The sequence below is a fragment of the Schistocerca americana genome, chromosome 1 (assembly GCF_021461395.2).
Source record: "Schistocerca americana isolate TAMUIC-IGC-003095 chromosome 1, iqSchAmer2.1, whole genome shotgun sequence".
NCBI lineage: Eukaryota > Metazoa > Arthropoda > Insecta > Orthoptera > Acrididae > Schistocerca > Schistocerca americana.
In genome coordinates this window covers 112,661,017-112,675,604 of record NC_060119.1, presented here as the reverse complement: position 1 = coordinate 112,675,604, position 14,588 = coordinate 112,661,017, and the positions used below count along the sequence as shown (strand labels likewise).

The 14,588-nt window shown below is 48.1% G+C and overlaps 25 non-coding genes across 25 annotated transcripts; all 25 read right to left on the bottom strand.

Moving 5' to 3' along the window:
• Positions 1–247: 247 nt before the first annotated feature.
• Positions 248–320, bottom strand: Trnar-ccu. The gene has a single exon. It is a non-coding gene; the product is annotated as a tRNA-Arg (tRNA).
• A 502-nt stretch (positions 321–822) lies between these two features.
• Trnar-ccu lies at positions 823–895 on the bottom strand. The gene has a single exon. It is a non-coding gene; the product is annotated as a tRNA-Arg (tRNA).
• Positions 896–1,397: 502 nt separating this feature from the next.
• On the bottom strand, positions 1,398–1,470 carry Trnar-ccu. Its single transcript has one exon. It is a non-coding gene; the product is annotated as a tRNA-Arg (tRNA).
• A 502-nt stretch (positions 1,471–1,972) lies between these two features.
• Positions 1,973–2,045, bottom strand: Trnar-ccu. Its single transcript has one exon. It is a non-coding gene; the product is annotated as a tRNA-Arg (tRNA).
• Positions 2,046–2,547: 502 nt separating this feature from the next.
• Trnar-ccu lies at positions 2,548–2,620 on the bottom strand. Its single transcript has one exon. It is a non-coding gene; the product is annotated as a tRNA-Arg (tRNA).
• Positions 2,621–3,122: 502 nt separating this feature from the next.
• On the bottom strand, positions 3,123–3,195 carry Trnar-ccu. The gene has a single exon. It is a non-coding gene; the product is annotated as a tRNA-Arg (tRNA).
• Positions 3,196–3,697: 502 nt separating this feature from the next.
• On the bottom strand, positions 3,698–3,770 carry Trnar-ccu. Its single transcript has one exon. It is a non-coding gene; the product is annotated as a tRNA-Arg (tRNA).
• Positions 3,771–4,272: 502 nt separating this feature from the next.
• Positions 4,273–4,345, bottom strand: Trnar-ccu. Its single transcript has one exon. It is a non-coding gene; the product is annotated as a tRNA-Arg (tRNA).
• A 502-nt stretch (positions 4,346–4,847) lies between these two features.
• Positions 4,848–4,920, bottom strand: Trnar-ccu. Its single transcript has one exon. It is a non-coding gene; the product is annotated as a tRNA-Arg (tRNA).
• A 502-nt stretch (positions 4,921–5,422) lies between these two features.
• Positions 5,423–5,495, bottom strand: Trnar-ccu. Its single transcript has one exon. It is a non-coding gene; the product is annotated as a tRNA-Arg (tRNA).
• Positions 5,496–5,997: 502 nt separating this feature from the next.
• Positions 5,998–6,070, bottom strand: Trnar-ccu. The gene has a single exon. It is a non-coding gene; the product is annotated as a tRNA-Arg (tRNA).
• Positions 6,071–6,572: 502 nt separating this feature from the next.
• Trnar-ccu lies at positions 6,573–6,645 on the bottom strand. Its single transcript has one exon. It is a non-coding gene; the product is annotated as a tRNA-Arg (tRNA).
• Positions 6,646–7,147: 502 nt separating this feature from the next.
• Trnar-ccu lies at positions 7,148–7,220 on the bottom strand. The gene has a single exon. It is a non-coding gene; the product is annotated as a tRNA-Arg (tRNA).
• Positions 7,221–7,722: 502 nt separating this feature from the next.
• Trnar-ccu lies at positions 7,723–7,795 on the bottom strand. Its single transcript has one exon. It is a non-coding gene; the product is annotated as a tRNA-Arg (tRNA).
• Positions 7,796–8,297: 502 nt separating this feature from the next.
• On the bottom strand, positions 8,298–8,370 carry Trnar-ccu. Its single transcript has one exon. It is a non-coding gene; the product is annotated as a tRNA-Arg (tRNA).
• Positions 8,371–8,872: 502 nt separating this feature from the next.
• Trnar-ccu lies at positions 8,873–8,945 on the bottom strand. Its single transcript has one exon. It is a non-coding gene; the product is annotated as a tRNA-Arg (tRNA).
• Positions 8,946–9,447: 502 nt separating this feature from the next.
• Trnar-ccu lies at positions 9,448–9,520 on the bottom strand. The gene has a single exon. It is a non-coding gene; the product is annotated as a tRNA-Arg (tRNA).
• Positions 9,521–10,022: 502 nt separating this feature from the next.
• Positions 10,023–10,095, bottom strand: Trnar-ccu. The gene has a single exon. It is a non-coding gene; the product is annotated as a tRNA-Arg (tRNA).
• A 502-nt stretch (positions 10,096–10,597) lies between these two features.
• Positions 10,598–10,670, bottom strand: Trnar-ccu. The gene has a single exon. It is a non-coding gene; the product is annotated as a tRNA-Arg (tRNA).
• Positions 10,671–11,172: 502 nt separating this feature from the next.
• On the bottom strand, positions 11,173–11,245 carry Trnar-ccu. The gene has a single exon. It is a non-coding gene; the product is annotated as a tRNA-Arg (tRNA).
• A 502-nt stretch (positions 11,246–11,747) lies between these two features.
• Positions 11,748–11,820, bottom strand: Trnar-ccu. The gene has a single exon. It is a non-coding gene; the product is annotated as a tRNA-Arg (tRNA).
• A 502-nt stretch (positions 11,821–12,322) lies between these two features.
• Positions 12,323–12,395, bottom strand: Trnar-ccu. Its single transcript has one exon. It is a non-coding gene; the product is annotated as a tRNA-Arg (tRNA).
• Positions 12,396–12,897: 502 nt separating this feature from the next.
• Trnar-ccu lies at positions 12,898–12,970 on the bottom strand. Its single transcript has one exon. It is a non-coding gene; the product is annotated as a tRNA-Arg (tRNA).
• A 502-nt stretch (positions 12,971–13,472) lies between these two features.
• Positions 13,473–13,545, bottom strand: Trnar-ccu. Its single transcript has one exon. It is a non-coding gene; the product is annotated as a tRNA-Arg (tRNA).
• Positions 13,546–14,047: 502 nt separating this feature from the next.
• Trnar-ccu lies at positions 14,048–14,120 on the bottom strand. The gene has a single exon. It is a non-coding gene; the product is annotated as a tRNA-Arg (tRNA).
• Between the last annotated feature and the right edge of the window lie 468 nt (positions 14,121–14,588).

The following is a 14,588-nucleotide window of genomic DNA, read 5'->3' as shown; positions in this document are numbered from 1 at the left end:
CATACTGTTTACCAACAAGCAATTTCAAAATAGCGTTTCCTTTCACAGCGCCATCACGCTTTGAAACACTTCCGCTGCTAATAGGTCGATTGATAATGGCCGTCGTTTCGTTTTTGGTTGTCAGTAAGTGCGTATTTTCATATCGTCGTCATACCTGTGATACCTGTAAGCACTCAGAAACGCCAGCTTTCTCAACTATTACAGCTGTATGTGGTGAGAGTGATTTTGCCCCAGTGAGTAAAACGTGTACCTCTGGTGGGACTCGAACCCACAATCCCCGGTTTAGGAGACCGATGCCTTATCCATTAGGCCACAGAGGCTGACTGGCGCTAAGCTGGCGGTGTGCTCGCTCAAATCAACACTTGCCAAGTGTACCCTTCCTGATGCGCTACTCTACGTCTGCAGAGAGTCAGGACGTCGCATGAGCCTTTCCTGTGTGCCTGTACATACTCAGACGTATCCAAGTCCAGGCGCCTACTTTCTGCTGGCAATTCTTATACCTGCCGTCTTAGGCTATTCCCTTTCTGGACTGTAAGTCCTGCACACAAGACAGGTAAGTGACTATTCATATGGGTCATACTGTTTACCAACAAGCAATTTCAAAATAGCGTTTCCTTTCACAGCGCCATCACGCTTTGAAACACTTCCGCTGCTAATAGGTCGATTGATAATGGCCGTCGTTTCGTTTTTGGTTGTCAGTAAGTGCGTATTTTCATATCGTCGTCATACCTGTGATACCTGTAAGCACTCAGAAACGCCAGCTTTCTCAACTATTACAGCTGTATGTGGTGAGAGTGATTTTGCCCCAGTGAGTAAAACGTGTACCTCTGGTGGGACTCGAACCCACAATCCCCGGTTTAGGAGACCGATGCCTTATCCATTAGGCCACAGAGGCTGACTGGCGCTAAGCTGGCGGTGTGCTCGCTCAAATCAACACTTGCCAAGTGTACCCTTCCTGATGCGCTACTCTACGTCTGCAGAGAGTCAGGACGTCGCATGAGCCTTTCCTGTGTGCCTGTACATACTCAGACGTATCCAAGTCCAGGCGCCTACTTTCTGCTGGCAATTCTTATACCTGCCGTCTTAGGCTATTCCCTTTCTGGACTGTAAGTCCTGCACACAAGACAGGTAAGTGACTATTCATATGGGTCATACTGTTTACCAACAAGCAATTTCAAAATAGCGTTTCCTTTCACAGCGCCATCACGCTTTGAAACACTTCCGCTGCTAATAGGTCGATTGATAATGGCCGTCGTTTCGTTTTTGGTTGTCAGTAAGTGCGTATTTTCATATCGTCGTCATACCTGTGATACCTGTAAGCACTCAGAAACGCCAGCTTTCTCAACTATTACAGCTGTATGTGGTGAGAGTGATTTTGCCCCAGTGAGTAAAACGTGTACCTCTGGTGGGACTCGAACCCACAATCCCCGGTTTAGGAGACCGATGCCTTATCCATTAGGCCACAGAGGCTGACTGGCGCTAAGCTGGCGGTGTGCTCGCTCAAATCAACACTTGCCAAGTGTACCCTTCCTGATGCGCTACTCTACGTCTGCAGAGAGTCAGGACGTCGCATGAGCCTTTCCTGTGTGCCTGTACATACTCAGACGTATCCAAGTCCAGGCGCCTACTTTCTGCTGGCAATTCTTATACCTGCCGTCTTAGGCTATTCCCTTTCTGGACTGTAAGTCCTGCACACAAGACAGGTAAGTGACTATTCATATGGGTCATACTGTTTACCAACAAGCAATTTCAAAATAGCGTTTCCTTTCACAGCGCCATCACGCTTTGAAACACTTCCGCTGCTAATAGGTCGATTGATAATGGCCGTCGTTTCGTTTTTGGTTGTCAGTAAGTGCGTATTTTCATATCGTCGTCATACCTGTGATACCTGTAAGCACTCAGAAACGCCAGCTTTCTCAACTATTACAGCTGTATGTGGTGAGAGTGATTTTGCCCCAGTGAGTAAAACGTGTACCTCTGGTGGGACTCGAACCCACAATCCCCGGTTTAGGAGACCGATGCCTTATCCATTAGGCCACAGAGGCTGACTGGCGCTAAGCTGGCGGTGTGCTCGCTCAAATCAACACTTGCCAAGTGTACCCTTCCTGATGCGCTACTCTACGTCTGCAGAGAGTCAGGACGTCGCATGAGCCTTTCCTGTGTGCCTGTACATACTCAGACGTATCCAAGTCCAGGCGCCTACTTTCTGCTGGCAATTCTTATACCTGCCGTCTTAGGCTATTCCCTTTCTGGACTGTAAGTCCTGCACACAAGACAGGTAAGTGACTATTCATATGGGTCATACTGTTTACCAACAAGCAATTTCAAAATAGCGTTTCCTTTCACAGCGCCATCACGCTTTGAAACACTTCCGCTGCTAATAGGTCGATTGATAATGGCCGTCGTTTCGTTTTTGGTTGTCAGTAAGTGCGTATTTTCATATCGTCGTCATACCTGTGATACCTGTAAGCACTCAGAAACGCCAGCTTTCTCAACTATTACAGCTGTATGTGGTGAGAGTGATTTTGCCCCAGTGAGTAAAACGTGTACCTCTGGTGGGACTCGAACCCACAATCCCCGGTTTAGGAGACCGATGCCTTATCCATTAGGCCACAGAGGCTGACTGGCGCTAAGCTGGCGGTGTGCTCGCTCAAATCAACACTTGCCAAGTGTACCCTTCCTGATGCGCTACTCTACGTCTGCAGAGAGTCAGGACGTCGCATGAGCCTTTCCTGTGTGCCTGTACATACTCAGACGTATCCAAGTCCAGGCGCCTACTTTCTGCTGGCAATTCTTATACCTGCCGTCTTAGGCTATTCCCTTTCTGGACTGTAAGTCCTGCACACAAGACAGGTAAGTGACTATTCATATGGGTCATACTGTTTACCAACAAGCAATTTCAAAATAGCGTTTCCTTTCACAGCGCCATCACGCTTTGAAACACTTCCGCTGCTAATAGGTCGATTGATAATGGCCGTCGTTTCGTTTTTGGTTGTCAGTAAGTGCGTATTTTCATATCGTCGTCATACCTGTGATACCTGTAAGCACTCAGAAACGCCAGCTTTCTCAACTATTACAGCTGTATGTGGTGAGAGTGATTTTGCCCCAGTGAGTAAAACGTGTACCTCTGGTGGGACTCGAACCCACAATCCCCGGTTTAGGAGACCGATGCCTTATCCATTAGGCCACAGAGGCTGACTGGCGCTAAGCTGGCGGTGTGCTCGCTCAAATCAACACTTGCCAAGTGTACCCTTCCTGATGCGCTACTCTACGTCTGCAGAGAGTCAGGACGTCGCATGAGCCTTTCCTGTGTGCCTGTACATACTCAGACGTATCCAAGTCCAGGCGCCTACTTTCTGCTGGCAATTCTTATACCTGCCGTCTTAGGCTATTCCCTTTCTGGACTGTAAGTCCTGCACACAAGACAGGTAAGTGACTATTCATATGGGTCATACTGTTTACCAACAAGCAATTTCAAAATAGCGTTTCCTTTCACAGCGCCATCACGCTTTGAAACACTTCCGCTGCTAATAGGTCGATTGATAATGGCCGTCGTTTCGTTTTTGGTTGTCAGTAAGTGCGTATTTTCATATCGTCGTCATACCTGTGATACCTGTAAGCACTCAGAAACGCCAGCTTTCTCAACTATTACAGCTGTATGTGGTGAGAGTGATTTTGCCCCAGTGAGTAAAACGTGTACCTCTGGTGGGACTCGAACCCACAATCCCCGGTTTAGGAGACCGATGCCTTATCCATTAGGCCACAGAGGCTGACTGGCGCTAAGCTGGCGGTGTGCTCGCTCAAATCAACACTTGCCAAGTGTACCCTTCCTGATGCGCTACTCTACGTCTGCAGAGAGTCAGGACGTCGCATGAGCCTTTCCTGTGTGCCTGTACATACTCAGACGTATCCAAGTCCAGGCGCCTACTTTCTGCTGGCAATTCTTATACCTGCCGTCTTAGGCTATTCCCTTTCTGGACTGTAAGTCCTGCACACAAGACAGGTAAGTGACTATTCATATGGGTCATACTGTTTACCAACAAGCAATTTCAAAATAGCGTTTCCTTTCACAGCGCCATCACGCTTTGAAACACTTCCGCTGCTAATAGGTCGATTGATAATGGCCGTCGTTTCGTTTTTGGTTGTCAGTAAGTGCGTATTTTCATATCGTCGTCATACCTGTGATACCTGTAAGCACTCAGAAACGCCAGCTTTCTCAACTATTACAGCTGTATGTGGTGAGAGTGATTTTGCCCCAGTGAGTAAAACGTGTACCTCTGGTGGGACTCGAACCCACAATCCCCGGTTTAGGAGACCGATGCCTTATCCATTAGGCCACAGAGGCTGACTGGCGCTAAGCTGGCGGTGTGCTCGCTCAAATCAACACTTGCCAAGTGTACCCTTCCTGATGCGCTACTCTACGTCTGCAGAGAGTCAGGACGTCGCATGAGCCTTTCCTGTGTGCCTGTACATACTCAGACGTATCCAAGTCCAGGCGCCTACTTTCTGCTGGCAATTCTTATACCTGCCGTCTTAGGCTATTCCCTTTCTGGACTGTAAGTCCTGCACACAAGACAGGTAAGTGACTATTCATATGGGTCATACTGTTTACCAACAAGCAATTTCAAAATAGCGTTTCCTTTCACAGCGCCATCACGCTTTGAAACACTTCCGCTGCTAATAGGTCGATTGATAATGGCCGTCGTTTCGTTTTTGGTTGTCAGTAAGTGCGTATTTTCATATCGTCGTCATACCTGTGATACCTGTAAGCACTCAGAAACGCCAGCTTTCTCAACTATTACAGCTGTATGTGGTGAGAGTGATTTTGCCCCAGTGAGTAAAACGTGTACCTCTGGTGGGACTCGAACCCACAATCCCCGGTTTAGGAGACCGATGCCTTATCCATTAGGCCACAGAGGCTGACTGGCGCTAAGCTGGCGGTGTGCTCGCTCAAATCAACACTTGCCAAGTGTACCCTTCCTGATGCGCTACTCTACGTCTGCAGAGAGTCAGGACGTCGCATGAGCCTTTCCTGTGTGCCTGTACATACTCAGACGTATCCAAGTCCAGGCGCCTACTTTCTGCTGGCAATTCTTATACCTGCCGTCTTAGGCTATTCCCTTTCTGGACTGTAAGTCCTGCACACAAGACAGGTAAGTGACTATTCATATGGGTCATACTGTTTACCAACAAGCAATTTCAAAATAGCGTTTCCTTTCACAGCGCCATCACGCTTTGAAACACTTCCGCTGCTAATAGGTCGATTGATAATGGCCGTCGTTTCGTTTTTGGTTGTCAGTAAGTGCGTATTTTCATATCGTCGTCATACCTGTGATACCTGTAAGCACTCAGAAACGCCAGCTTTCTCAACTATTACAGCTGTATGTGGTGAGAGTGATTTTGCCCCAGTGAGTAAAACGTGTACCTCTGGTGGGACTCGAACCCACAATCCCCGGTTTAGGAGACCGATGCCTTATCCATTAGGCCACAGAGGCTGACTGGCGCTAAGCTGGCGGTGTGCTCGCTCAAATCAACACTTGCCAAGTGTACCCTTCCTGATGCGCTACTCTACGTCTGCAGAGAGTCAGGACGTCGCATGAGCCTTTCCTGTGTGCCTGTACATACTCAGACGTATCCAAGTCCAGGCGCCTACTTTCTGCTGGCAATTCTTATACCTGCCGTCTTAGGCTATTCCCTTTCTGGACTGTAAGTCCTGCACACAAGACAGGTAAGTGACTATTCATATGGGTCATACTGTTTACCAACAAGCAATTTCAAAATAGCGTTTCCTTTCACAGCGCCATCACGCTTTGAAACACTTCCGCTGCTAATAGGTCGATTGATAATGGCCGTCGTTTCGTTTTTGGTTGTCAGTAAGTGCGTATTTTCATATCGTCGTCATACCTGTGATACCTGTAAGCACTCAGAAACGCCAGCTTTCTCAACTATTACAGCTGTATGTGGTGAGAGTGATTTTGCCCCAGTGAGTAAAACGTGTACCTCTGGTGGGACTCGAACCCACAATCCCCGGTTTAGGAGACCGATGCCTTATCCATTAGGCCACAGAGGCTGACTGGCGCTAAGCTGGCGGTGTGCTCGCTCAAATCAACACTTGCCAAGTGTACCCTTCCTGATGCGCTACTCTACGTCTGCAGAGAGTCAGGACGTCGCATGAGCCTTTCCTGTGTGCCTGTACATACTCAGACGTATCCAAGTCCAGGCGCCTACTTTCTGCTGGCAATTCTTATACCTGCCGTCTTAGGCTATTCCCTTTCTGGACTGTAAGTCCTGCACACAAGACAGGTAAGTGACTATTCATATGGGTCATACTGTTTACCAACAAGCAATTTCAAAATAGCGTTTCCTTTCACAGCGCCATCACGCTTTGAAACACTTCCGCTGCTAATAGGTCGATTGATAATGGCCGTCGTTTCGTTTTTGGTTGTCAGTAAGTGCGTATTTTCATATCGTCGTCATACCTGTGATACCTGTAAGCACTCAGAAACGCCAGCTTTCTCAACTATTACAGCTGTATGTGGTGAGAGTGATTTTGCCCCAGTGAGTAAAACGTGTACCTCTGGTGGGACTCGAACCCACAATCCCCGGTTTAGGAGACCGATGCCTTATCCATTAGGCCACAGAGGCTGACTGGCGCTAAGCTGGCGGTGTGCTCGCTCAAATCAACACTTGCCAAGTGTACCCTTCCTGATGCGCTACTCTACGTCTGCAGAGAGTCAGGACGTCGCATGAGCCTTTCCTGTGTGCCTGTACATACTCAGACGTATCCAAGTCCAGGCGCCTACTTTCTGCTGGCAATTCTTATACCTGCCGTCTTAGGCTATTCCCTTTCTGGACTGTAAGTCCTGCACACAAGACAGGTAAGTGACTATTCATATGGGTCATACTGTTTACCAACAAGCAATTTCAAAATAGCGTTTCCTTTCACAGCGCCATCACGCTTTGAAACACTTCCGCTGCTAATAGGTCGATTGATAATGGCCGTCGTTTCGTTTTTGGTTGTCAGTAAGTGCGTATTTTCATATCGTCGTCATACCTGTGATACCTGTAAGCACTCAGAAACGCCAGCTTTCTCAACTATTACAGCTGTATGTGGTGAGAGTGATTTTGCCCCAGTGAGTAAAACGTGTACCTCTGGTGGGACTCGAACCCACAATCCCCGGTTTAGGAGACCGATGCCTTATCCATTAGGCCACAGAGGCTGACTGGCGCTAAGCTGGCGGTGTGCTCGCTCAAATCAACACTTGCCAAGTGTACCCTTCCTGATGCGCTACTCTACGTCTGCAGAGAGTCAGGACGTCGCATGAGCCTTTCCTGTGTGCCTGTACATACTCAGACGTATCCAAGTCCAGGCGCCTACTTTCTGCTGGCAATTCTTATACCTGCCGTCTTAGGCTATTCCCTTTCTGGACTGTAAGTCCTGCACACAAGACAGGTAAGTGACTATTCATATGGGTCATACTGTTTACCAACAAGCAATTTCAAAATAGCGTTTCCTTTCACAGCGCCATCACGCTTTGAAACACTTCCGCTGCTAATAGGTCGATTGATAATGGCCGTCGTTTCGTTTTTGGTTGTCAGTAAGTGCGTATTTTCATATCGTCGTCATACCTGTGATACCTGTAAGCACTCAGAAACGCCAGCTTTCTCAACTATTACAGCTGTATGTGGTGAGAGTGATTTTGCCCCAGTGAGTAAAACGTGTACCTCTGGTGGGACTCGAACCCACAATCCCCGGTTTAGGAGACCGATGCCTTATCCATTAGGCCACAGAGGCTGACTGGCGCTAAGCTGGCGGTGTGCTCGCTCAAATCAACACTTGCCAAGTGTACCCTTCCTGATGCGCTACTCTACGTCTGCAGAGAGTCAGGACGTCGCATGAGCCTTTCCTGTGTGCCTGTACATACTCAGACGTATCCAAGTCCAGGCGCCTACTTTCTGCTGGCAATTCTTATACCTGCCGTCTTAGGCTATTCCCTTTCTGGACTGTAAGTCCTGCACACAAGACAGGTAAGTGACTATTCATATGGGTCATACTGTTTACCAACAAGCAATTTCAAAATAGCGTTTCCTTTCACAGCGCCATCACGCTTTGAAACACTTCCGCTGCTAATAGGTCGATTGATAATGGCCGTCGTTTCGTTTTTGGTTGTCAGTAAGTGCGTATTTTCATATCGTCGTCATACCTGTGATACCTGTAAGCACTCAGAAACGCCAGCTTTCTCAACTATTACAGCTGTATGTGGTGAGAGTGATTTTGCCCCAGTGAGTAAAACGTGTACCTCTGGTGGGACTCGAACCCACAATCCCCGGTTTAGGAGACCGATGCCTTATCCATTAGGCCACAGAGGCTGACTGGCGCTAAGCTGGCGGTGTGCTCGCTCAAATCAACACTTGCCAAGTGTACCCTTCCTGATGCGCTACTCTACGTCTGCAGAGAGTCAGGACGTCGCATGAGCCTTTCCTGTGTGCCTGTACATACTCAGACGTATCCAAGTCCAGGCGCCTACTTTCTGCTGGCAATTCTTATACCTGCCGTCTTAGGCTATTCCCTTTCTGGACTGTAAGTCCTGCACACAAGACAGGTAAGTGACTATTCATATGGGTCATACTGTTTACCAACAAGCAATTTCAAAATAGCGTTTCCTTTCACAGCGCCATCACGCTTTGAAACACTTCCGCTGCTAATAGGTCGATTGATAATGGCCGTCGTTTCGTTTTTGGTTGTCAGTAAGTGCGTATTTTCATATCGTCGTCATACCTGTGATACCTGTAAGCACTCAGAAACGCCAGCTTTCTCAACTATTACAGCTGTATGTGGTGAGAGTGATTTTGCCCCAGTGAGTAAAACGTGTACCTCTGGTGGGACTCGAACCCACAATCCCCGGTTTAGGAGACCGATGCCTTATCCATTAGGCCACAGAGGCTGACTGGCGCTAAGCTGGCGGTGTGCTCGCTCAAATCAACACTTGCCAAGTGTACCCTTCCTGATGCGCTACTCTACGTCTGCAGAGAGTCAGGACGTCGCATGAGCCTTTCCTGTGTGCCTGTACATACTCAGACGTATCCAAGTCCAGGCGCCTACTTTCTGCTGGCAATTCTTATACCTGCCGTCTTAGGCTATTCCCTTTCTGGACTGTAAGTCCTGCACACAAGACAGGTAAGTGACTATTCATATGGGTCATACTGTTTACCAACAAGCAATTTCAAAATAGCGTTTCCTTTCACAGCGCCATCACGCTTTGAAACACTTCCGCTGCTAATAGGTCGATTGATAATGGCCGTCGTTTCGTTTTTGGTTGTCAGTAAGTGCGTATTTTCATATCGTCGTCATACCTGTGATACCTGTAAGCACTCAGAAACGCCAGCTTTCTCAACTATTACAGCTGTATGTGGTGAGAGTGATTTTGCCCCAGTGAGTAAAACGTGTACCTCTGGTGGGACTCGAACCCACAATCCCCGGTTTAGGAGACCGATGCCTTATCCATTAGGCCACAGAGGCTGACTGGCGCTAAGCTGGCGGTGTGCTCGCTCAAATCAACACTTGCCAAGTGTACCCTTCCTGATGCGCTACTCTACGTCTGCAGAGAGTCAGGACGTCGCATGAGCCTTTCCTGTGTGCCTGTACATACTCAGACGTATCCAAGTCCAGGCGCCTACTTTCTGCTGGCAATTCTTATACCTGCCGTCTTAGGCTATTCCCTTTCTGGACTGTAAGTCCTGCACACAAGACAGGTAAGTGACTATTCATATGGGTCATACTGTTTACCAACAAGCAATTTCAAAATAGCGTTTCCTTTCACAGCGCCATCACGCTTTGAAACACTTCCGCTGCTAATAGGTCGATTGATAATGGCCGTCGTTTCGTTTTTGGTTGTCAGTAAGTGCGTATTTTCATATCGTCGTCATACCTGTGATACCTGTAAGCACTCAGAAACGCCAGCTTTCTCAACTATTACAGCTGTATGTGGTGAGAGTGATTTTGCCCCAGTGAGTAAAACGTGTACCTCTGGTGGGACTCGAACCCACAATCCCCGGTTTAGGAGACCGATGCCTTATCCATTAGGCCACAGAGGCTGACTGGCGCTAAGCTGGCGGTGTGCTCGCTCAAATCAACACTTGCCAAGTGTACCCTTCCTGATGCGCTACTCTACGTCTGCAGAGAGTCAGGACGTCGCATGAGCCTTTCCTGTGTGCCTGTACATACTCAGACGTATCCAAGTCCAGGCGCCTACTTTCTGCTGGCAATTCTTATACCTGCCGTCTTAGGCTATTCCCTTTCTGGACTGTAAGTCCTGCACACAAGACAGGTAAGTGACTATTCATATGGGTCATACTGTTTACCAACAAGCAATTTCAAAATAGCGTTTCCTTTCACAGCGCCATCACGCTTTGAAACACTTCCGCTGCTAATAGGTCGATTGATAATGGCCGTCGTTTCGTTTTTGGTTGTCAGTAAGTGCGTATTTTCATATCGTCGTCATACCTGTGATACCTGTAAGCACTCAGAAACGCCAGCTTTCTCAACTATTACAGCTGTATGTGGTGAGAGTGATTTTGCCCCAGTGAGTAAAACGTGTACCTCTGGTGGGACTCGAACCCACAATCCCCGGTTTAGGAGACCGATGCCTTATCCATTAGGCCACAGAGGCTGACTGGCGCTAAGCTGGCGGTGTGCTCGCTCAAATCAACACTTGCCAAGTGTACCCTTCCTGATGCGCTACTCTACGTCTGCAGAGAGTCAGGACGTCGCATGAGCCTTTCCTGTGTGCCTGTACATACTCAGACGTATCCAAGTCCAGGCGCCTACTTTCTGCTGGCAATTCTTATACCTGCCGTCTTAGGCTATTCCCTTTCTGGACTGTAAGTCCTGCACACAAGACAGGTAAGTGACTATTCATATGGGTCATACTGTTTACCAACAAGCAATTTCAAAATAGCGTTTCCTTTCACAGCGCCATCACGCTTTGAAACACTTCCGCTGCTAATAGGTCGATTGATAATGGCCGTCGTTTCGTTTTTGGTTGTCAGTAAGTGCGTATTTTCATATCGTCGTCATACCTGTGATACCTGTAAGCACTCAGAAACGCCAGCTTTCTCAACTATTACAGCTGTATGTGGTGAGAGTGATTTTGCCCCAGTGAGTAAAACGTGTACCTCTGGTGGGACTCGAACCCACAATCCCCGGTTTAGGAGACCGATGCCTTATCCATTAGGCCACAGAGGCTGACTGGCGCTAAGCTGGCGGTGTGCTCGCTCAAATCAACACTTGCCAAGTGTACCCTTCCTGATGCGCTACTCTACGTCTGCAGAGAGTCAGGACGTCGCATGAGCCTTTCCTGTGTGCCTGTACATACTCAGACGTATCCAAGTCCAGGCGCCTACTTTCTGCTGGCAATTCTTATACCTGCCGTCTTAGGCTATTCCCTTTCTGGACTGTAAGTCCTGCACACAAGACAGGTAAGTGACTATTCATATGGGTCATACTGTTTACCAACAAGCAATTTCAAAATAGCGTTTCCTTTCACAGCGCCATCACGCTTTGAAACACTTCCGCTGCTAATAGGTCGATTGATAATGGCCGTCGTTTCGTTTTTGGTTGTCAGTAAGTGCGTATTTTCATATCGTCGTCATACCTGTGATACCTGTAAGCACTCAGAAACGCCAGCTTTCTCAACTATTACAGCTGTATGTGGTGAGAGTGATTTTGCCCCAGTGAGTAAAACGTGTACCTCTGGTGGGACTCGAACCCACAATCCCCGGTTTAGGAGACCGATGCCTTATCCATTAGGCCACAGAGGCTGACTGGCGCTAAGCTGGCGGTGTGCTCGCTCAAATCAACACTTGCCAAGTGTACCCTTCCTGATGCGCTACTCTACGTCTGCAGAGAGTCAGGACGTCGCATGAGCCTTTCCTGTGTGCCTGTACATACTCAGACGTATCCAAGTCCAGGCGCCTACTTTCTGCTGGCAATTCTTATACCTGCCGTCTTAGGCTATTCCCTTTCTGGACTGTAAGTCCTGCACACAAGACAGGTAAGTGACTATTCATATGGGTCATACTGTTTACCAACAAGCAATTTCAAAATAGCGTTTCCTTTCACAGCGCCATCACGCTTTGAAACACTTCCGCTGCTAATAGGTCGATTGATAATGGCCGTCGTTTCGTTTTTGGTTGTCAGTAAGTGCGTATTTTCATATCGTCGTCATACCTGTGATACCTGTAAGCACTCAGAAACGCCAGCTTTCTCAACTATTACAGCTGTATGTGGTGAGAGTGATTTTGCCCCAGTGAGTAAAACGTGTACCTCTGGTGGGACTCGAACCCACAATCCCCGGTTTAGGAGACCGATGCCTTATCCATTAGGCCACAGAGGCTGACTGGCGCTAAGCTGGCGGTGTGCTCGCTCAAATCAACACTTGCCAAGTGTACCCTTCCTGATGCGCTACTCTACGTCTGCAGAGAGTCAGGACGTCGCATGAGCCTTTCCTGTGTGCCTGTACATACTCAGACGTATCCAAGTCCAGGCGCCTACTTTCTGCTGGCAATTCTTATACCTGCCGTCTTAGGCTATTCCCTTTCTGGACTGTAAGTCCTGCACACAAGACAGGTAAGTGACTATTCATATGGGTCATACTGTTTACCAACAAGCAATTTCAAAATAGCGTTTCCTTTCACAGCGCCATCACGCTTTGAAACACTTCCGCTGCTAATAGGTCGATTGATAATGGCCGTCGTTTCGTTTTTGGTTGTCAGTAAGTGCGTATTTTCATATCGTCGTCATACCTGTGATACCTGTAAGCACTCAGAAACGCCAGCTTTCTCAACTATTACAGCTGTATGTGGTGAGAGTGATTTTGCCCCAGTGAGTAAAACGTGTACCTCTGGTGGGACTCGAACCCACAATCCCCGGTTTAGGAGACCGATGCCTTATCCATTAGGCCACAGAGGCTGACTGGCGCTAAGCTGGCGGTGTGCTCGCTCAAATCAACACTTGCCAAGTGTACCCTTCCTGATGCGCTACTCTACGTCTGCAGAGAGTCAGGACGTCGCATGAGCCTTTCCTGTGTGCCTGTACATACTCAGACGTATCCAAGTCCAGGCGCCTACTTTCTGCTGGCAATTCTTATACCTGCCGTCTTAGGCTATTCCCTTTCTGGACTGTAAGTCCTGCACACAAGACAGGTAAGTGACTATTCATATGGGTCATACTGTTTACCAACAAGCAATTTCAAAATAGCGTTTCCTTTCACAGCGCCATCACGCTTTGAAACACTTCCGCTGCTAATAGGTCGATTGATAATGGCCGTCGTTTCGTTTTTGGTTGTCAGTAAGTGCGTATTTTCATATCGTCGTCATACCTGTGATACCTGTAAGCACTCAGAAACGCCAGCTTTCTCAACTATTACAGCTGTATGTGGTGAGAGTGATTTTGCCCCAGTGAGTAAAACGTGTACCTCTGGTGGGACTCGAACCCACAATCCCCGGTTTAGGAGACCGATGCCTTATCCATTAGGCCACAGAGGCTGACTGGCGCTAAGCTGGCGGTGTGCTCGCTCAAATCAACACTTGCCAAGTGTACCCTTCCTGATGCGCTACTCTACGTCTGCAGAGAGTCAGGACGTCGCATGAGCCTTTCCTGTGTGCCTGTACATACTCAGACGTATCCAAGTCCAGGCGCCTACTTTCTGCTGGCAATTCTTATACCTGCCGTCTTAGGCTATTCCCTTTCTGGACTGTAAGTCCTGCACACAAGACAGGTAAGTGACTATTCATATGGGTCATACTGTTTACCAACAAGCAATTTCAAAATAGCGTTTCCTTTCACAGCGCCATCACGCTTTGAAACACTTCCGCTGCTAATAGGTCGATTGATAATGGCCGTCGTTTCGTTTTTGGTTGTCAGTAAGTGCGTATTTTCATATCGTCGTCATACCTGTGATACCTGTAAGCACTCAGAAACGCCAGCTTTCTCAACTATTACAGCTGTATGTGGTGAGAGTGATTTTGCCCCAGTGAGTAAAACGTGTACCTCTGGTGGGACTCGAACCCACAATCCCCGGTTTAGGAGACCGATGCCTTATCCATTATGCCACAGAGGCTGACTGGCGCTAAGCTGGCGGTGTGCTCGCTCAAATCAACACTTGCCAAGTGTACCCTTCCTGATGCGCTACTCTACGTCTGCAGAGAGTCAGGACGTCGCATGAGCCTTTCCTGTGTGCCTGTACATACTCAGACGTATCCAAGTCCAGGCGCCTACTTTCTGCTGGCAATTCTTATACCTGCCGTCTTAGGCTATTCCCTTTCTGGACTGTAAGTCCTGCACACAAGACAGGTAAGTGACTATTCATATGGGTCATACTGTTTACCAACAAGCAATTTCAAAATAGCGTTTCCTTTCACAGCGCCATCACGCTTTGAAACACTTCCGCTGCTAATAGGTCGATTGATAATGGCCGTCGTTTCGTTTTTGGTTGTCAGTAAGTGCGTATTTTCATATCGTCGTCATACCTGTGATACCTGTAAGCACTCAGAAACGCCAGCTTTCTCAACTATTACAGCTGTATGTG